Source organism: Gavia stellata, chromosome 13 (genome assembly GCF_030936135.1).
Source record: "Gavia stellata isolate bGavSte3 chromosome 13, bGavSte3.hap2, whole genome shotgun sequence".
Classification (NCBI taxonomy): domain Eukaryota; kingdom Metazoa; phylum Chordata; class Aves; order Gaviiformes; family Gaviidae; genus Gavia; species Gavia stellata.
Genome location: NC_082606.1, coordinates 22421893 through 22444353, shown reverse-complemented (window position 1 = coordinate 22444353; position 22461 = coordinate 22421893).

Genomic DNA, 22461 nt, shown 5'->3' with positions numbered 1-22461 from the left:
TGAAGCATGTTTGAGTATATTATTTCTATGCCAGGGAAGGGAAAACACTCTTATTCACTGAGAAGAGAAAAACATATCTCGTGGGGTAAGGAAAAGATACAAAGCAAAGAATCCTATCTAATAGCAAAGGAAGCATAAACAACACAAACTTTGGTGACTCGCATTGCTACTGACCACCCTCTTCCCCAAAGCTTCTTAACGAGAGGAAGTCCCAACCCCATCGCCATGAAGAAGGGAAAGAGGGAGGACAGAGTCTTAAGCATTTGCATTATTAAACCTATACTTTGGGTTCTGAAATAGCTGGATAACCCCATGGGATTCTTCTGCCACAAAATCATAGGAATTTGAAGGATGATGATCCGCAGGTTGACACAAACACACTGTGATCAGGGAAGTTCCCTGAAGCAGACCTAGTAAGCTTTTTGACAACTAAAGATTTGCTTGCACCAGTCCCCACAGTTTAAACTGAAAATGCAACATCAAAGCGTAACTTCCAAACCCCCAGGCACATGGAGAAATAGCAAAAATGGTCTTCACGAACGTGTAGTCCAAGCTAATGATTAAATGCAATAAATGGGTGACGAGCTCAGCCCACCACAGAAATGGGAGCATGACGGTGTTACTCAATCAGTAATGTTGGGAGTACATTAAACCTCCCGAGTAAAGTTCTGCCTAATAAAAATTCCCCTGTGCAGGACACGTCCTGTCACTCATGTGATATTCTCTGCAAGAGGACTGAAAGAATGAAAGCAGTTTATGGTGCTAAGATGATAAAACAGATCTCCAGGACATCTTTCAGCAGTGCAAGCAAAATAGTACTGCGACTGTTAGTGATCCTGGTGAAAATAAACAAACGGACCTCAGCAATCCTCAGATTGTACCAAGAGGCTCTGTGGGTGGTTTGCATAGCATTAAGGGTAACAAGGTTTCTTTTTCAAAGGAAGTTTTGCCATTTAAAAAGAAGTGAAAGAAATATGCGTTACAACAAGTGGTCATTCTAGGAGATGCATGAACTCAGTACTGACTTTACAGAAAAAGGCATCAATACCTCAGCTGCTCATCAATCACAAAGATCACACCCTCTTGCTTTGTTGTGTTACAGTTGAGGAAAATACAAACGCCTTCCAAAGGGTTCCTCTACTCAAAGCTTTTCACTCCTCAGGACATTCTTCAGCGGGCAAGTACTTAGCAGTGATACCGTGTAGAGTGAGACAGGCCTGCGCCAAAGCACATTTTATGAGCAATACTGCAGAAGTTGTGTGAATACAATGTTCGCAAGGAAGGCTGCAATAGGCATAGAGACCTCCAAGAACAAAGCACTACAAAAAAAAGCAAGAGGAAAAACAAACAAAGGGCCTGGACATTTTTCAGAGGAAACCAAGAATAACCCTTAAAATGATTGCACGACTGCTGGCAAATCTGTAGTTGTGAAGAGACCAGTAAACTAATATTGTCTCAAGCCTAAGGGAATATGGAAAAAAAATTAATCAACATAATACTGTTGTGCTAGCAGTCCATATGCAACACGAAACATCACTCCTTTACAGAAACCAGTAAGCTCTTGCTAAGGATCCTGGTGGAACGCAACTTCACAATTACAGAGATTGAATCCAAAAGGGAAAGTCACAAGGAGCTAAGTGCCACTTATTAATGTTTTCAGCCTGGCCCAATGCAACTCAACTTGAGTAGATAGTTCAGCTGGTGTATGTCAAACAGATCAATTCTGAGCATCCATTCCTTTTCATTTCCTTCTGAGGTTGGACTCAATGCTGTAGTCCTCTCAGTCAAAACTCCAGCATAGAGACGGTTCTGCCTCTCACCATGCAGAATCACGGGTCCCATTCCTCATCTTCTCCCACTGAAAGGCAGTCTGGATGCTATCGCCAGGGGGAATGATACTACTTCCACTAAAGATAAATTTTAGTTTAGACTCACCAATTTGATCTTTCAAATCCTTTCTTAATAGATGTCAGGTACAGTGTCGCTCCAGTAATTTGATCAAGTAGTTGGTGCCCAGAAGGAGATGTTTAAATGATCAAAACAGAAAATTTAAAAGAGTTTAGAAAATCCCATCCGCATAGAAAAAGTTAAGCAAAACACTGTCATGAAAACATTTCTGATTCCCATCCAAAAAAGCCTACCATTTATTATGAAGCCTTTAGAATTGACAATGAGGGAATTCTTCACTGTGGTCTCGCCCTCACTTTCACCCTACAAAGTAATGCTGTATGGAAGCAGAGTAAACACTATGTGCTGTATTTTCCTAAATAAAGCAAAGGAAAAAACGAGATCAATGTCTATTCTGCTGCCAGCAGATATGGAGTCAATTAAAAAACTAAAATATACAATAACTTAACTCTTTGCACAGAGCTCCAAACATATCAATACTGTGAGCAGAAAATTATTTTCCATAGAAGCATTGAAACACCCTGGGTTAAAACACACCCTCAATTTTCAAATTTTGAAGGTGAATTTGTTGTTCCAAAACCTGAAAGATCAGCAGGCAGCCCCCAGGCAGCTCTCAGCCAGGCACTGTAAGCTTTCTCCCTGGCCAGTTCTGCCAAGGATGTTCCCCAAGTTTATCTTTTCCCAAGTCATGTGCCAGGTATGGACACCCTGGAAGGTAGGAGATGCAAAAGAGGCTGCAGCCTTTCTCCGGGCTCCTCACCATGGCACCCATGACACTCTAGTCTCCTGCTTTGGGAGCAAGGACACAGTGACAGTGTCTGGTGTCTCTGCCCTCCTGCCTCTGCCAGGCAGATGCAAGTGGCCCCTGAGTTTCTGGAAGGGGAAAGAGACTACAGCTGCCTACCTGCCATGGAGTGGATGTCTCTCCCTGACCGCAACCCCAGCTCCAGCCCGTGGCCCATGCAGGTGGCAGGTCTGCGTCACATAACCTGCAGTGTCCCGCCAAGGGTAGCATCAGGTTACCCGCTAGCATCTGAGAAGGGTGCAGATTTACAGCTCCCCCATCAAGGCTACTTGCACAGACCCTAGTCTGCAAAATCCCTCCCGGTGATTTGGTACAGCACACACAGCCAGAGGAGCTCCGACCTTGTCACAGTCAACAGCCTTCAGCACCAGCAATCTTCGCTCACAGACACAAGACTGAAAATGGGGACGCGTGAGAAGCTTTAAACAGCCATTAATTTAAATTTAATTTAATTCATTTTTTAATTTAATTCATTTCTGAAGTGAAAGTTTTGTCTTTGTCTTGTTTTCTAGTTTCAGTGCTGCCTCAAAAATATTTACCTCATCTTTTCAACCAGTACCAAACCAAAATCTTGTGATCGCCTCCTGAGCATGGAAACATTCCTAAGGTGAATCCACTTCCAAAACTCAAAGCTGGAACTGAGCGGCAGCTTTCCCATGCTCTGGGCGCTGTGTGGTGCCTTCCACTATCAAAGTAATTCTGCAGGCCTGGCCGGGAGAGCTGATGTTATGTATTTTTCTCTTAGGACAGGACTCCAGGTGCCACATCCCCACATGATGCTGTTACATGGTGCTGTAGCCAAGCAAAATTTTTGTTTCCAAATTTTGGCTTTTCCCTCCAACTTAGCCCTTACTTAGACAAACTCTCCTGACTTCAGTTTTTTAATTCCCATTAGCATCAGTGTTTTCCTGAGTAAAAACTTTTTAAAATGGGCAAAGTCCAGGAGACTTTGTTAGAACAGCTGCACAGCTAATGCCTTATGGCTCTATTTTCAAAATTCTTCAACAGTGTGGCACAATCTGAGATGCTCACGTGTACAAAAAATAACCTCGACGTACTTTGCAACATGAAGAAGGTAGCTAGAGCGTATAGCAAAGGTACTAGAAACTACCATTGCTGCAGCGGCCAGGCTGGCTGTAACTGTGACACCAAGGATGGTCACCAAGGAGGTGGGCCATTCCCACAGCTGCTTTTCAGTCACTTTACCCGGGCACACGCTTCAATAGTTTGGAGGCAAAGGGGATGCTATAGTCTCCTAATTCCTCTCAGTAAACTCACTCCAGAAACGGACAGCAATGCTGCTCCCACAGGTACCGCGTTTGCATCGTAGGCACTCTTCCCCTCTGTCTTCAGGTTTACTTATTGGCTAGAAATAAAAACTCCTGCTAGTGATATGCTGAGGTATTTCTCCAGCCCCATAAAATAATTCCTTTAACACTGTAGAACTTGATTTTTACGGTAACTTTTGTTCACCCAGCATCTGGTAAACATTGGCCTCGAATCCCTGGACTGCACTGGAAGCAGAGAGCAATTTCGCCATACGAGGCCTAAAGTAGCCCAGCCACAAATGTACGAGGCATGGACTAAAGCAGTAAATACCTCCAAATCGGATGTGCCAACCTCCCCCAAGCCATCACTTTTCTGAGAATACTGCATGAATCAGGTCCAGATAAAAGCTCTTTATTGCCTTCATTTGTTACTATGTGCAGTAAGCCAGAAGCTTCTTGAACGGCTAGACGAACTCACAGCATTCAGGTTCTCCAGTGAAGAGCAGCTGGAGGGATGCACTTGCGCTCACGGACCCCCAGTCCAAGCTGTACCCCGAGCTCCTACCTGAGTTACACGCAGGGTTTCTGCGAGCCCACCGGATCACAGATAAGCTCAGCCTGTGTACAGTACTCTCTTTCCTCATTTGGCTTAGGTTTGTCAGAAAATTTCATCCACTTAAGAGGGTTTAAAATAAAACCCAAAGACTCAGTACTCAAGCAGCGTGGCTGGCCGCTTCTCCCAGACGTACATGCAGTGAGCACATTCCTCCCATGGGGCCTACCTAGGTGAGGGACGGCTGCCAGGCAAAACCAGGCCTGAAGAAAACCAGACTCTAATGCAATTTAACGGAGTAGCAGTTTTGCATTCTTTGAGAGTTAAATAACCAGTAGAAATAATCATAAATTGATCAAGCTGTAGCTTTCTTTTTTCTTTTTATATCCATATATATATCCACACATATCCACATGTATGTGTACATATAAATGTATGTATAAAGCTTTATGCTCCCCTTGCAGTGTTGCTCACAGAGGAACGAGCGGCGGAGCCGGGGAAGAGCAGGACACCCCGGAGCTGACACACTGCCGCTGGTCGGACCGCGTGCTGCAGACAGCAGCGAGGGACAGGTTCGCTGAGGATCCCGCCTTTGAGACAGGCTGTGATTTCTACAAGCTGGAGGCTGGATGAACAGCCCATAAAACAGCATTTTTAGTTCCTTCAAGTCAGAGAAATTTTAGCATTCACTTCCAAGTACTACCAGCCCTCATTGTGGCTTTGTTTTCCTTATCTGTTCTTTTAGCAAATACTGAGCTGTCACAAAATTCACACTCAACGGAAGACACGAGCCCATTTCAATTCCATACAGCTTTTTCATACAACTACCAGATCAAACTCTTTCCAAGTTAATCCATGCACCAACACACTTGTGATTGTTTCAGTGAATTTTTTAATCAGCTCAGAATAGCTATAGATAGGGCTATCCCTACAGCCTACTACTAGCATTGCTTGACTGGTAAGATACTATTTCCAAATAATTGTTACTTGATTACTTTCAACTTTTGGGTTGTGATCTTCCAAGCAAGTGTCTGCTTCTAGTTGAATTGTTTACAGTAATTTAAACCCAAATTGTGTCTGAAAAGGAGTACAGGAAAAAAAATTGATTTGTCTTTGTGTCAAAATGGTCACAGCATTTCCTTTGAGAAGGCTTCGCACCCCCACGCTTCATTATAGGAAACTGATATTTGCCTGGGGATGAGATAGGCAGGTTTTTGTGGCAGGCGCACACTTTCTCCTAGTCTTAAATAAGTCTGCTCAAATTTAGTCAACAAAGTGCATGTATCTACATTGCAGAGACAGTGGCACTTTAATAGCTAAAATCTCCAGTGACTCCTTGCTCCCAGACCATGCTCCGTTTCCTAAAGCTCTCACATGTCGGAGCAGCAAATGTATATGGCTTTTCCAGTCCAAGGCTGGGGACCACAGTCAGAAGTTACCGGCCAGCCTGGATTGCAGTCAGTGCCTGTGCAGGGCATTCCTGTATCCTCGCTAACACCAGAGCCAGTGCTGGGGTGTCATGGAAAAGGAGGAACCCACCTGATGCAGATGCATATAGAAACTGAGAAAAGAGTATTTATTAAGGCTGCAAGGTCAAAAACAAGGAAATGACAGAAATAAGGTTGCCTTTGCCTGCTCAACCTCTCTTTGACCTCTCTGAGTGCGTACATTATGACACAGTCTAATTACAGGATAACACGCTATTTTTCCATAGGACCTGCTCATAGGATGGTCTGGCTCCAGGAGCCTAGTGAGGCAAACTGTTGTCCACAGAAGCTTTTTTGTTAAAGAAGTGGTAAAATACCCAGTGAATAAAGCAACAGATTTCATGAAGACAGAGGCTGGTCTTAGCCTTGAACAGATGGCTGGTCTAGAGTCTATCAAGAACATGTCGTAGAGTTAAACACTGTATTAAAGTGTTTAATGACAGAAATTCCAAAAATTTGGATTCTAGCTGTTTCAGACTAGGTACCCTTATTAATTTATTTTACTTTTTTAAATATATTTATTCTACAATACAATCCTGAGCTACTGACTTGCACCTTTGAATGACAGTAAAAAACCATCCCTTTTCATTGGAGACATTGGGAAAAAACCCTCATCTCACTGAAGCATTCAGGTAAAAAAACTGTCGAAAATCACAAAAACACATGGCAAATTAATCTTTCCATCTCCAGATTAGAGTTTTCACAGCATGCTGCAAGTATGACCTTGGCCATGTGAAGACGAGAGGCAGAAACAATGTACTGAATAGCTGCTAACCAGTAACTAGTACTGCCACTAACTATTGGGATGCAGAGTTTTGCTGTCAGCTCACTTTGGTACCTTGCACCGCAGTGATTCTTCACGCAGCACGGAACAGCCCAGTAGCTACTACAGAACGATACCTGTGCCGGCCCTGGCGCTTTAGGGATGAGACAGCTGAAGAGTTTGCAAGCAAATGGTGGGAGGGCACACCTGAAAATTTTTCCCACTAAGGGTTAAAAATATAAAATGAAATCTGAGGGTTTTCAGCTGTGAAGGCTAAGGCTTTCCAAGATTATCCCTTGGACCTGGACACCCAAATCTCTTCTGTAAATTTGAGCATCCTAATCCTGCAGAAAATACACATCTATTTAAATGAGCAGTTCTCTTACATTTGGTGTGGCTTACCTTAGCCAGGATGCACACCCGAAGAGACAGGCAGGAGGAGGCTGCAGGGCTCCTTCAGCCCACCACCACCCCCCTGACACACACATACAGCCTGCCTAGATACGGCCTTGTGCAGTTACAACCTCTTAAATGGCAGCCCAAAAAGCGGCAACCTAAAGCACTCCAGTGTGATTCACAGACCTTACTACATTAAGCTGAGCCACCTCCTGTCCCTCCCCGATAGTGCGCAGCCCTGCTTCCAGGGACCCCTGTGCTGTCCCACCTCGGCTTGCTGCTTTCCCCCAGCTATTAAGGCTTCCTCTTACATGCGTACCCTGAAGAGTTTCAGAAGGTGTAAATCTTGCTTTGGAGGTTTGTTTGTTTACTTATTTTTAAATGGGAAACTGCCAAAATTCAGGAACTGTTTTCTAATTTTAACATTTTATTTTCAACAGGGGAAAAGCAAATCCCCACAATACAAGTAATTGCCATTCAATCTATACACTGGATTAGATTTCCCAGTTGGTTTCTCATCTTCCAGGCCTGAAAGGAAAGATTTCCTTTGGGACCTGCAAACGATCCCTCCATTATGTGAATGCAGTGCATGCACATTCATAGTATTACACGTTCGAGTTTACTTGAATGACTTTGGCATGGCTATCATGAATCTATATTAAGCTATTCCCCAATATTTATTGTCAACAGCACTGAGATTAGAAGATGCCTGCCTCCTGTTTCAAAACTTAATGGCCCATTGACCGCACTTCCTCCAAAGCACAAACTCTATGTCCCCCGACACTAAATCTGTGCCATGCTAATGAAAAGCCCTCTTTATTTCAGGCCAGTATCCAGAATGGAAATGATTTAGGTCACAGTCACTGTGTATTTTAACTCACTAACTCACTATTTCTTTAGTAATTAGAGATGAGGTCCACAGCAATGCCAAGTAGTATGCTGACCTAAACATGCCTATCTATTCTGGATACTCTCCTGGAGATCTTTATTTAACACATTTCAAATTAGAGCCGAGGTGGGAATGAAAATTTCTTTGGCACAAGTGAGGGACACAGATGAGTGCATTTTCCACTTTTTTTTGGTCCTTAACACAGCAGTATTTTATTTTGTGTTAAAGACACCCAGATGAGACGTGACAACAGTGACAAGCATGGATTTAAACAGGGTCCTGCTTAGCACTACAAAAGAAGAATGATTTCCCCTCACCTCTGCTGAGCAGAACCCTTTGGGCTTGTTCTGCAGGGTGACGTGGGGAGTGTGACACACAGAGGTTAGCAATAGCTTTCCTCTTGTTTTTATGTTTGTTATTTTTCTAACCTCTTCAATCTCACTTTGCTGAAGCAGAGGAAATGAGGTAAATTGGTCCTAACACAGGCCAGGAATTGCTGTCCTACTACTGATGTGGGGTTTAAAGGTACTGTGGGAGTGGAACAGTAAATCTCTGGAGCACAAATTTCTTGTGATAACACTAAATTTACCCAATATTTATTGCTAAGATACAAAGTGTTATGGCAACATGAAGGAAAACAAGTTATAAGGTTTTCCTTTAAGGCATAAAGAACCACAAAACTCCACATACCGCTGCGTACATCTAAGCAAAGACATTATGATATTTCAATAATATAACTATGCACTCACATGCTCTTTTTCACTCCTCTGGCAATGCTCATATGACATCAGTCTTTGGGTTTCAAGCAGATATATAAGCCTGCTATATGGACTAGGATATTCTGTAGGTTTGTTTCAGATAGTTGTTTGCTTTAGCATTCCATCTTTATCTTAAAAAAGAACCACATGGGCACCACACTGTACGGGTGGTATGATTGCAGGTGTAGTACAAAAGAGTTGGGAAGTGTAACTAGAACATTTTACTGCAAGTTAACAAGAAACAAATACTAAACTCAATGTAAGATGGCTACCCTCTCAAGCATCTTAAATAAATATGAGGATAAGACTAATAATGCAAAGGCTTGCATTTGCAAAAACATAACCTACTAGAAACAGCTACTAATTACATATATAGCATACATATACACACACACAAATGATCCCACCCTTCTTATACAGTATTTTTCAACCCAAGATCAACGTTCTTCTAGGTGATTTGAAAGTATCACCTTGTTTCCACTATGCATAAACCAATCCTTCCAGTCTTTGCCTCTATCCTATTTTTGATAAGGTGTTTCTACTGTGTATCTTAGGTTAAGTATTAACTTACATGAGAAACAGATGTTTCCCCTTTGCAAGGAAAAGCATCTTTTCAAAGGTCAGCAGTGGAAGAGAAGGACTTCCACAATTAACAAAAAGCAGTGGCAGCTGCCACTATCCCTTCTGCTTTTAAGATCTTTTTCACGTGGCTTTAACTCTACTAACAGTTTTAAAGAATTTGTTTCATCCCGCTATCTGGTAAAAGGTATTTTCCATACTTCCATTGCATTGAGATTCATCTATTGGGCCATTCCTAAAACCACAAAGACTATTTTGTTGAACAAACCCAATCCCTGTGTTCATTCCTAAACATAACTCAAAATATTTCAACGGTGCCTCCCCTCCTTTAGATGTTTTTAATATTGAATAGGGAGATTTGCAGGATGTAAGCTTTATAGCCTGTGAAGTTTTCACATCTCCAGGTGGAATTGCTTAACAGCTACGAAAAAAGAAAACTTAAAAAAAGAAGAGAGAGACAAGACTTGAACCTGCTGGTCCAGGAAACAGGAATTAATAAAACACAAAGAATCGTGAAACAAGTACAGTTTTCCTCACTGGTTAAACTTAATGGAATTAATGATGTGAGTTTCACTGATATCTAAAGGCTGTATTGTATCACTGTATATGAAGAATAAAGAGTCCCTGTCCCCTTGTAGTATTGCACTCTCTTCAGGAGGGTAATAAAGAACATTCTTAAATAATAATGTGTAACTATGCATATGTGCAAAGATAAAGAGCACATACAGACCGACACGCAGAGCAGACTAGCTCAGACCAAAATTAGACATCAGCACCCACAGAATTAAGAGAATTTCATGTGGAATCCTTGATCTCAGCACATGAATAAATCAGGTTTGAGGAAACGGTAGATCTAAACCAAGATTCTCAACCTGGATCTCTTAACTTCAGTGTGTGACTACAGGCAGGCAATAACGTTCGAATTCTTTACACTGCCAGCTATGGGAATATTAAATCCTTGAACAAGGAGACCGAGGACCTGTGTATAGAGAACTCTCTCTTACTCCTTTCTAACAGCCTGCTCCCTGGTGATCTTATCTGATCTCACAGAGGCCTCAAACCTGTTCCTGGAAGACTTCATACATGGAAGGTAGCACAGTCCCAGTATCAGAAGGACTTAGATCAACCCCTGCTCTCACTCAACATTCCCAGTTTTTTTCCCAAAGCACACCATCTTCCCTAAGATTCACCGCCTCCTGCACGCGCCAGCTCTGCCCGGCTGCGGCCCTGTGCTGAGGAGAGGGAGAAGCAGCCCCAGCCTGGTGGATGTGGCCCATGCCTACCCTGCCAACACCCACTTTACCTCCCAGAGCGGAGGCAGAAGCACACCAGGGAAGGGCAGAGCGATGCCAAACCACAGGGTGGGGCAAGGAGAGCGTCTGCCCGAATTCTGCAGCACCGTGATAGATAGCATCAGTGACTAATAATTTCAGTATCACGCACATTTGGAATTATCAGCAAGTCACCCATTGGGAGTGCACAAACAACACTGCACAGCATTGCACTGACTTGGGCTGGTCCTGAGTCTTTTTTATGCTTTAAATAAACAGAATCGAAGTCCAAGAGTTAAAACTCTATTTCAGCTCTTATAAACTGCCAGTTTTTGAAATTACACAAGCAAACAATACTAAAATAAATAAAACCTAAAAGCGAACACTTTCTAAGAGCCCATACCATTGTTAATGTCAGTACCAGAGAGTGTTTGTCTTTTGTAAAGTTATATGAAGTCTTGGTTTGGCTGAACTCACATTGTCTGGTCATTTCTAGCTTCCCTAGTGAGAATATGAATGGTTTCTATTTAGAGGAGATTACAGGTAGCCATAAATTATCACCTAAGTGTGGGCTGCCTTGCTAGCCTGAGCACCTTGCCAGCTCTTCACATCACTGATGCTTTGGCAGTAAAACCTGCCAAGTCTTGGTCCACGTAAACTCAGTTTTTGACATGTGTTATGTTGATCATAGGGAACCATTCGAGAGACCTAGTTATGGAAGAATGAAGCATTTTTTCCCCATCTATCATAGGTACTTTTCAGATGACTGCATTCCTGCATGACTACATCATCTTTTTTTTAAGCCATGTTAGCTTCCCCACTGCCCTTGCCTAAAATACCAGCTATGACCAGTCAGCTCAGATCATCCATACTATCAGCTGCTAGACACAGATATAGAATAAGCTTAATTATGACCTGCACATTATTGTTAATTGGGGAGCTTTGGCTTTCAGGCACACAAAGATATTAATTACTACATTTAAGCTTCTGAGTCAAAGAAGTGAGTTGACGTAAAATACTGCCATGAGCGGAGATGCACACAAAGGCCTTTTCCAAAGTATACATTCACTTAATGTTCTTACTGTAAAGCTACTTATATGTAATGCATGTGATATACGTTAACACACTAACCTTTTGTAGCGTATTAAGGAAAGTACTTTAAAGGCACAGTTTAATTAAGCTTCTTAACACTCCTTTATGAGGATAAAATAATCAACCTTGTTTTGCAGGCAAGTGCTAAAAAGTTAATTAAATTACAAGATCCAGAGAGCAACTTAAAGGCATGGTCAGGAAAAGAGATTGAAAGACTCAATTCCAGTCCCGGTTGATAGGAAACCCCCCAGTGGATGTACAAGCTGAAGTCCAATTTCATCTGACTTCAGATGATACTGCAAACCTCCTATTTTAATGAAGAGGTGACTTGAACTGTGAGAGATGTTGCTTTTCTATAGAAAGCATAAAATATTTTGGGTATTGCAAAATGGTAATAATGATAAAAGAATACTTTGTATTCCAGACCTCTAAAACTCAGGGGAAAAAACCCATTAAAATGATAAACATGAAACAAAATTGCAAGAAACTAATAAAAGGCAATACAGTAATTGATTTGTTTGGATTCTGAAGCTTCTGAAGGGTTCTGCCCTTTTTGTTTCCTTTATCAAGTCCAAAACAATCAGAAATAAATGAATGAATAGTTATTACTGGATGTGAAGACACTGAAAGAAAAAGTGAGCTGTAGGGCAATCATTAAAATGATCCAGGTAGAAGGTCCACTGATTTACATAGAAATGATTTCTTAGTATTGTATTAATGATGTCATTTCTTTATCAAGTCACGATATAAACCAAGTCAAGTGTTTGGCAGGTGACTAAAGAAAAGCTGCTAACCAAGTTCACGGATACAATTTCGTTCCTCTAGAAGAAAGCTTGTATATTCAGTTTATGGTGCAATCCCTCATTCGATTGGGCTAATTAAGCCAATTATGTAAAAAAATTCTTGCTTGCCAGGGTAGGCAAGACTTGAGGTTGAGGAGCAGTGGCACATACACACACACGCCTCTGCACTTATATGTCTCAACTCACTCAGTCTCTCTCTTTCTCACTTATCTTCAAGCAGTTTGCCAGAAAGAAAATATGCTTGTTTTGAACAATCATCATTTAGCAGTCCTTGGGCCAGGACTTCCAATGTTGCTGCTCGTCTGGCTTGAGTTAACCTAATGGCAGATGCAGTTAGGGACAAACATACCTGCCACGGAGATAGAAGGAGTTCACTTCAAAGGAGATTTTCAAGCTACATTGACTCAGAAATGTTTTCAGGATCAGCAACATTAAAAACTGAGGAAAGTCCATCTGCTCTGTCTTTTCCAAGGGTAAAACACGCTGAAGCATAGCAACGTATCTCAGCATAAAGGCCCTCCACACAGAAAGGATCCAGCAGCCAAATTCCACCCTCTACCACACTATTAATAATAGTTATTATTACTTGAGCTCCCCTAGCTATCCTGGGTGGTTCTCAGAAAACAATGGCACAGTCTTTGCCTTGAAATGGTAATCTTCCATGGAGACAAGATACAACAGGTCAGAGGTGCAGAAATGAAAGAGGTGGGTGGGGACCAGGGAAGGCAGGACAACGGTCACAGTAATAGGATCACTCGTTATATCCTGTAACTATCTTGATGCTCCCATTAAGTGATTTAATTAATGACTTAGATACATTTCCAGGAAGGATTGAAAAGAATATAGAGAAGGAGGGTGTGGCAAAAATGTTTAGGAGCAATAACCGGGAAGGCAGACGGGTGAAAGTAAAACCAGTAGTTCATGAACACTGGAATTAAGGAAACTTGGATGGATTTTGCTTTATGACACAGCCTGTGGTCGAGACATTACAATGCCTCACTCACATGTGGATTCTCGGGTGTCTAGCAAGGTGTGAGACCACGTCATAGCCAAAACATTTACAGCCTCTCCCTCATCAGTGCAGCTTCTTTGTATCACAGAACTTGGAGAGAGTTAAATTCTCTTTGGTGAACAGCTTCAGCATTTAAGAGGAAGGGACACAGATATGCAAACAAACAAATGAGACCATGAAAAACAACTTTTCCTCAGGAAACCAGCTTCCAAACATGCAGAGCATTAGAGAAACGGTGTCATGAGTGTGAAGGGACCGTGCATCATCCAGTCACCATCAGAGAGTGGCTGGGCAAGCTGCAAGGCTCTGGAGAAACATGCCACCTGGATTTAGGGTCCTACGGAAACACTCAGGGTATTTTGTTGCTTTCAGGGACGGCCCTGCAGCGCTTCCCCTAAAGATGGCAAGTCTGGTAGCCTGACCCGATTTCACGCTGTCTTTGACATCACTCAGCTCAAAATGCCTTGCAAAAATGGAGCAGATAAAAATGAGAACATAATGGTCCTTATTACAGCTCATCCTTCTGTTCCATATAAAGAGTAGTCACACCTTTGCCTTTCAGGTCTCAGGACAGCTGAGGAAGACAGTAAGTTTTATTTAATGGAAGGTAAATGTGTTCTTGTTTTTCTTGAAAAGTTATTTTGATTCAAAAAGAAAATCTATCAAGCTTTCATTTGCAGAAACAAACTTTAACACAAACAAAAAATGACTGTGAAAACCCCTGTTTGGGCTGAAAAGGTACTTCTTGTAACTAACGAGGTTTGCCTGACTTGGTCATTATTCTCTACCAGCACCTGCCACCCTTCACTGAAGAAAACCTCATGTCTCGTCTCCCCCTGTGAACAGGACTCCCCATGTGCAGATGGAGATGTGAGCAGGAAACAGAGCTTGTGCACCACCACAGCAGCGTATAACAGAGTCATGTTAGCAAAACAGGAGGTTTCCGCTGCGTGTGTTTGTCCTGGAGAAGCTGGGACATATGCAACAGCTCTCGCCCCTTTGCTCCAAACCACGTTGTGCAGCACACCTTGGTCCCTTTCAGCAGGCAGACCTCATTTTGGTCAGTGCTAGAGAGGCTGACCTGCACAATAAACAAACGCAGACCTCCAAATCACCACGCGTGCCCCCCCTCTGAACTTGTGCACCGTGCATACGCTATTTCACTGAATAAGCAAAGTGATTTCAGAAACCAGGAAGCTTTCTTCTGGCTTGGCCTGTCTGTTTGTTAGCCTTGTATACTCCCCAGGTGCAGAGGTGAGCATGAGGTAATCACACCTAGTGAATATGAGGTTTAGTCTATAGGAAACCAGGGGAATTTATGTAATTTTGGCACTCAGTGCCTTTCTTCTCTGTAAATTTAGCAGTGAGTAGCATGCTCGGCTCCAGAACAGTGTGTGCACTATATTACATGCGGATCCTCCTAACCTCACTGCATTAGCAGCAGAGCCTCAGTCGGGAGAAAGGGTCTATGAACTTGGGCATTGGTCATCAAATACTCCTCAGGTCCTCCTCAGCACTCTGGTACTCCCATCTGAGTTGGAATACCTGGTTCACACTCAAAAAAGGGGTTTGAACTGAAACAGTGTTCATTTGCTGCCAGAATCTAAACTCTGTGTTAGGGGTATGTTTCCCAAATGATACTGAAGTACAGCATTTATTCTGGCTTTGAGAAGAGCTGGAAAAGGATGTTTAAGGATAGGAAGAATCATTTAAGCTATCAGCAACAGGCTCAAGGAAGATGAAGAGAGAGGGAAAGACCAAACTCTTTTCTTTTGTGTTTTTTAATTCTCCTAAGGGATTCAAAGCCTCTGAGGCAGCAGCTGAATTAATGCTATATCTTCAGGCTAGGCACAGCTCATATACAAGTGACAATAGTCCAATGGTTAGAAAAATCCTCTGAGACAGAGAGGACTTCCTCCTGGCATTTTTTTCAGGTCTCAGTCACAGCCTACAAAAGTGAATGCTCAAGTCAGTACAGCTCTGCCTTCGACGGGGCTGCTCTCACCGTGGTGCATTTACTTAACTCCCACCAAGGTTAAGGGACTCCCCTGCCTGGTGACAAACTATAACCACCCTGAGCTCTCTGCGTACGCACGAGCTTTCTGACTTACCCCAGGCATGTGACATTAACAGAGCACTTCAATCCGCAGATCAAAAGCACCCTCAAGTATAGATCCCACAGCCCAGCTGAGACAATCTGTAGCAGCCATTGAGCAGAAGCAGCATGGCTTTTATACTGGCTGTGGCAGAAGGAAACTGCTGGAGCGTGTCCAGAGAAGGGCGACGGAGCTGGTGAGGGGTCTGGAGCACAAGTCTGATGAGGAGCGGCTGAGGGAGCTGGGGGTGTTCAGTCTGAAGAAGAGGAGGCTGAGGGGAGACCTCATCACTCTCTACAACTGCCTGAAAGGGGGTTGTGGTGAGGTGGGTGCTGGTCTCTTCTCCCAAGTGACAAGTGATAGGACCAGAGGAAATGGCCTCAAGTTGCGCCAGGGGAGGTTCAGGCTGGAGATTAGGAACAATGTCTTTCCTGAGAGAGCGGTGAAGCACTGGCAGAGGCTGCCCAGGGAGGTGGTGGAGTCACCATCGCTGGAGGGGTTCAAGGAATGTGTGGCCGTGGCACTGGGGGACATGGTTTAGTGGGCATGGTGGGGTTGGGGTGATGGTTGGACTTGAGGGTGGGGTGATGGTTGGACTTGATGATCTTACAGGTAATTTCCAACCTTAGTGATTCTGTGATTCTGTGAAACAAAATCATAGCAAGCACACAGACATTGAGAGGATAATAATATGCAGAAAGAATTGCCATTATTCCCCCTACTCAGCACTCATGAGGCTGGAACTCTAACACTGTGGCCAGATTTGGGCCCTCTGGCATATGATACAGATATATTTGCACATCAACAAACTGGAAAGAGTCTAGCAGAGGGCTACTAAGATGGTTGGGGCTGACAAGGAGAAGCTGAGGGCTTGTTCAGCCTGAGGAAGAGAAAGAAGAGATGACACCATACTGCACTCTTCACCTGCATGAGAAGTTGAGAGAGGTGATGGAACCAGACGGTTCTCAGAGGTGCTCAGTGAAAGGACAGGAAGCAACAGGCACGACACGGGAAATCCTGCCTGGACATAAGGAGAAAGTTCCTTACAATGACAGTGGCTCAGCGCTGGAACAGGGACCAGGGAGGTTATAAAATAATGTCCAACTTTGGCTTTTCAGAACTCAATTAGTAATACCCTGCACAACTTCATCTAGCTTGGAAGTTAGCTCTGAGCAGATGGTTCAACTCGAGACCTACAGAGATCTTTCCAAACTCAGTTTTTCTGTGAGTTTATGATCACTGAGCCTTTCTGAGGTGTTACTGAGCACACTGCTGCACCTGAGGCTCCTTTAAGTTATGCTTCAATTTACTCCAGTGGAAAAAACGCCTCTGTCTCCTGACTAAATGCTTCCCTTTGCGACTTATGCTCAGTCAGAGACAGCATTTCTTCAAAGCTGGCCCCAAATCACAGACCTGCCAGAGAAGAAAATGACCCTGGATGTGAGTTATGTGCGAAACTCACTCACATATGTTTCTCTATGGTCATTTCTTCACACAGCCATGCAGAAACAAGCAGAAGAGTCTAGTCTTTCTGAGGCCAGGAAAAAAGGGAGTAAAGCAGTTTTATCCACAGCTAGCATTTTACACACTGACACCAGAGTACCTTAGCATAGATTTCTTTTTTTTTCCTACAGAATATATCCACATTGGTGCTTCCCAAGCAACAATAACAGAAGGCTGCAGTCCTATTTGGAATTAAAATGTCATGATAACAACTACAACCAAAGCTGCCATCTCTTCCACACAAACGATTGAGGATTTGGGGGAGGGTTTTGCACGTTTCTTTGCATTTTCAGGGGTTTTTTACTGCAAAATGCTTTTGTAGATACAGGTCCTTTCTGAAGTTTAAAGTTTGAATTCCATTTTGACTCCTAGCTCTCCGCCTCAGAAATCAGCAGAGCCCTTTCAATCAATCAAAGGCTTGAACTTAAAGGAACAAAACATTGTTCTAAAGGTAAAAATATTTCACAGCTTATTAGAGTTATTCACCCTTGCACTCTCAGACAATGAGTTTTAAAAGTTTTTCTAAGTCATTGAGCCATCGTCCTGTCACTAGATTTTTAAAATGTATTAGGTCCCTCATTATGTGGCTGCATGGTCCCCTGTGCTATGGCACACGTACCGTATAAGAAGCTGTGAACTTCTGCGTGCTAGTGTTTCTGGGTTCTTTATTTTGTTTTACCAATGAGAAACAATTTTTATAAATACAAGACTTTATTGTAAAAAAATATATATTTCCCCAGTGTCTTTTTGTGTCAACAAAGGACTTTACTGGCAAGTAATGAGTTTGCACTGAGCAGGCAAACACAAATAAATGAAATCTATGTATATATTGTATCTCCAAGGATTTAAAAAACAAAACAGCACAAGAAATCTGGTCCTTTCAGAAACCAATAGCCATTTATGAAACTTTTTTGCCACTTACATTTCCAGAGAAAAATTAACCCCTAGCCCATATGCCCTAGGTTTTTAATTAGTCATTATATACCCAATCATGTTTATGGTGACCTATCAGAAGCATATATGCTAAATACTTAGGCATTATAACATTTAGTACTAATTTTTATTAATACAGTATTTAGATTTTTGCCTCTCTTAGCACTTTCTAAATTTCTCCCTAACCGGTTCAGATGGGCACAAATGGTGAAATACCTTGTGGCAGTCAGAAGAACAGTTCACAAAGACTGCAAGTAACAAAAGTGTTTGAATAACCAGAGCTGTGTCACATGCCTAACCTTTTCCTAGCTGTGTTTAGGATAAAGGATATTTGGCTTGCAGAGGTGCAGTGTGGCTGATATAAGTGACCTTCTCAAGAATACCCGAACAATATCCAGAATTTGCTAAATATTCAGAATGTTTGGCATAGGATTGTCTCTGAGAACTGAGAATTTATGTACATTGCAAAAGCAGCAAGTCTGTGCGTGTCTTCAGTTCCTTTCAGACACAGACTGCTGGACTAGACAGACCTCTGGGCGTACCCAGGACAGCCATTCGTGTGTTCTTTTGCTCACTTTATCTTCAAATACTACAGCGTTACTATTTCCCCGCAGCACTCTTCACTCATTCACCAGTGTGCCAGTCATTTTGCTCCACTCATGCTCCCTTCAAAAAGGAGCCAAAAGAAGAGCTGGAACAGCTATTCCGGAGTAAAGGTCAACAACACAGAAAATTGAAGGGCACAGCCCATTTTGGAAGGCAAAGCTGTGAGGACAACCAGGGAACTAAGGGCAGGCTCCGGTTACCCTCTCTAGCAAAGGAAATCACAGGTATCATCAAAATTTAGCCCGTTGAGATAGCAGTACCAGAAAGAGAGACTCTGCTAGCCCCCGCAGCACTGGCAGCTCCTGCATGGGTGCAGGTCGGTGTGTGTCTGCCCCAGGCATGACTCTAACCTGGGCAGGGAGGGGGCAGCTCCCCGCTCCACACCGGGCTGTGTGGAGGGGCCGGGAGGTACCCCCTCCTCATCCGCCCTGCAGCAAAAGCAGCAAAGGCAGACTTTTATTTCTTGCATCTCACTTTAAACTACCTCACAAACATTGGAGTAAGTTTGCTTATCGCAGGCATTCCCAAAGAGATTATAAATACTTACTCTGCACCTTGCAGAGGGGAACAGGCTGGAAGCCGGTTCGGAGCTGCCGCGGGCCCCTGAGCTTGGCCTTTTGGTTGCTGCAGCGCTAGAATTCTCAAAGCCATTTAAGAGATGTAGGTGCATACGTCCCACTGATTTCAGTGGAGACAAAGGGTTAAATTTCTCCAAAAGTTTAAAAATCCTAGCATAGATCTAGGACTGGCTTCACCACCACTGTGCGGGAACTTGGCAACGGTTTAAGAGGACACATCAACACTAAACAACAGTTTGGAACAGGAAGAGAAGATGAATATCTAATCCGATTGAAACTCCAGAGGAAATATCACACAGGCTGACTGGAATGGACCCAGGAGTCTCACGCTAACAGCTCCGGTCTTACGAAAAGTTCTCCTCTGCTCAGGGTCTCTCACTACCAGTCATCAATACAGCACGTCAGCATCTGGGAGCGGCACTGCATTTTTATTAGCCAGAACCTCAGTCTTACAGCACAACTAAAAAGATCAGTCATACATCTTTTAAAATCAAAAACAGTCAGATAATACGCGCCATCAGGAATGTCTGTGAGGAGATGGAGGTTCAAACTCATTTGTTTGTTTCTCTTATACAGAATGTCTGAAACAAAAGTCTTCCAAAACATAAACGATTCCTACTTAGGATACAAGTAGTGGGAGCAATGCCTTGTTGCTTCAAAAGGAAAAATAAATATCTAAAGTCTTTCCACCCAGAAGTCCCAGAAGACTCCAAATTTCCCAGTTATCTAGGAAAATCCATTTACACGAATGCTGTTTCCCAACACACAAGTTATAAATTGCCTCCAACTTCTGTGCAAGGACATCCCAAGAACTGAAACACCAGAAAACTGGGAAGCCAGCCAAAGCCTTAAAGAGCAGTTGATCAAGGTTCCCACACCAAAGCTGTTACATATGAAGTCTGTGGTGTCTCGGCGTTCTTCCTGAAGGCTGTTCTCATGCAGATACAGTAGAATGTGAAGAAACCTGTCTCTCCTATCCTGTGCCCATGGAAAAAAATGCTAATGCACTGAAGCACGGAGAAGCTCCCACATCGAAAAAACTGCACCGGTGAATGGCTGCACACACAGACTTCAGACGTTCGTCTTGGCAAAATTACCGATGCAGGGAGTAGATTCTTTCGGGGAAAGAAGTTGGCTTTTGAACTTCCCATGATTCATTTCTTAGCATGGCTCCCTCCTAGATCTTTATGGGCAGATTTTAACAGTCCTGTCCTGACTTTTACTCCTACAAGCTGCAAGATGCAGAGGCACTTCAGCCTGGCCTAAGTCCAAGCTGGTGATTTTGTATTTATTTATTTTTTTAATAGTCTGGCTAGGTTTTAGCTGGACCAGTTTTCTGATCCAGATCATTGCCATGAAGACCCATGCTGGAGCAAGGGAGGCAGCAGGAACAAACATCTGGGGCTAGAAGAGAGTGGGATGGGATTTCCCTTTTGCTGACAGGTTATTTAGGATGAAGTGACCATATAACAGCTTCCTCACTTGCTTTTGTGAACACCTTCTCAACACATCACCACAAACTACATCTATTCTATTGCTTGTGAAACTGTCCTAGTTTCACTGTATCTGAGAAATAACTGCCATGCAGCTTCAAAAAGGCTTTTGAATGCATCTACCTGAGCAGAACATGTTCCCCCAGTGCCCAACACGTGCTGGCTATCAGCCAGTCTGCAGTCTGAAGGCACCAGATGGATCCTGTCCAGGTGTTGATATTCTCAGTGCAGTGTGTGATCACTGAGTTTTCATGGTGGTACCAGTGGGGGAGAGGGAGCAGAAGTATATTTTACACTCTGGGTATTTTACTACGTTTCTAAAGCAATATGTCTTTTTAAGAAAGAGAAGACTCCAAAAGAGAAATAGCCTAAAGTAGGAAATTTAGGCATTCAAAAGAGAGTAACTGTTAGTGTTCAGGAGTGCTTGGTTCAACAGCTTTTGTTTATTCGCTTAAGAAATAGAATACGCCTATATTCCCTTCTCCTGAATTCCCATTGGTCCCCTCTGCTACATCAGCTCATGCCACGCTTTTTAAAAATCCCATTTAAATCTCATAAATTGTTTTTTGGAACGAGGCAGGGAATAAAGCCTTGGCAGCGTTGGGACACGGGCGCAGGCATGGTTTGGCGACGCTGCCACTCGCTGACGGACGGCTCCCCCTCGTGCCTTTCCCACAGACAATCCCTGCCCAGGAGGTGAGACTGCCTTGCACACAGCAGTACGCACATGCTGTGCAGGCACTGATACGCTGTTCAAAGTCTCTGATGCACGAGGATGACATTTAACAAAGGACACTTAAATCTCAGCTCCTTATTAAAACGTATTTCACAACTGAAATCATAGTAAGCGTGGTTTTATCAAGGTGATCCTGTCAGGGTGAGGTCTAGCATGGCAGTTTTTGTTTTACTGGACACACTAAATGCTTCCTCACATGAAAGAACCCAAACAAGTGGCAAAATATTAATGGCCACTGCCTAAGGAAGAAGTTTTTGTGCTGGCAGTTCTTGGGTAAGCACGGTTGGGTGATGTGATGAAGTAGTAACTCTGTCAGTCCAGCTGGGCAGCAGCCTTCTGAGACAAATGCAAAACATCACCCTTTCCTTATTTCTGCATCTTATTCTGTGTCTAAGCATCTAACCAATAAGAAACTGTGTGCCCTCAAGATTTCAGGGGTCCATGAATGCAGAAATAAATGAAATAAATCAAAGGGAATAGGTGTATGTGTAATCTGGATATCCCCTTAGTGGAGCTATTTGTGTATAGTGCTCCAACAATTGCATACTGAGATTAGACACTGCACTTCTTTCCACAGAAAATCCCTAAAAAAGCCATCTGTTTTAAACCAGGGACCTATGTAGCTTTCTGAACACAAAAAGTTGGCCCAAGTCATGTTTGGATTATTCCAAAAATGACCTATCCCAGCAGGACTTCACTAAGCTTAGCTGGGCACTTTCTATTCAGATCCCACTGTCAATGTCCAAAAAAAGATCTGCACTTAATAAATCTCCTTTATACTAAGGATTCAAACCCTGGGACTTCACTTTCCTTATCTACATGCATATGTCATTTTGACTCACAGGACGAATTTTATGCAGCTTGAGTGTCTTCAACTGCAATAGAGCACACACTTTTCAATACTCTTGACAAAGCCAAAGCTATTTTGTGCA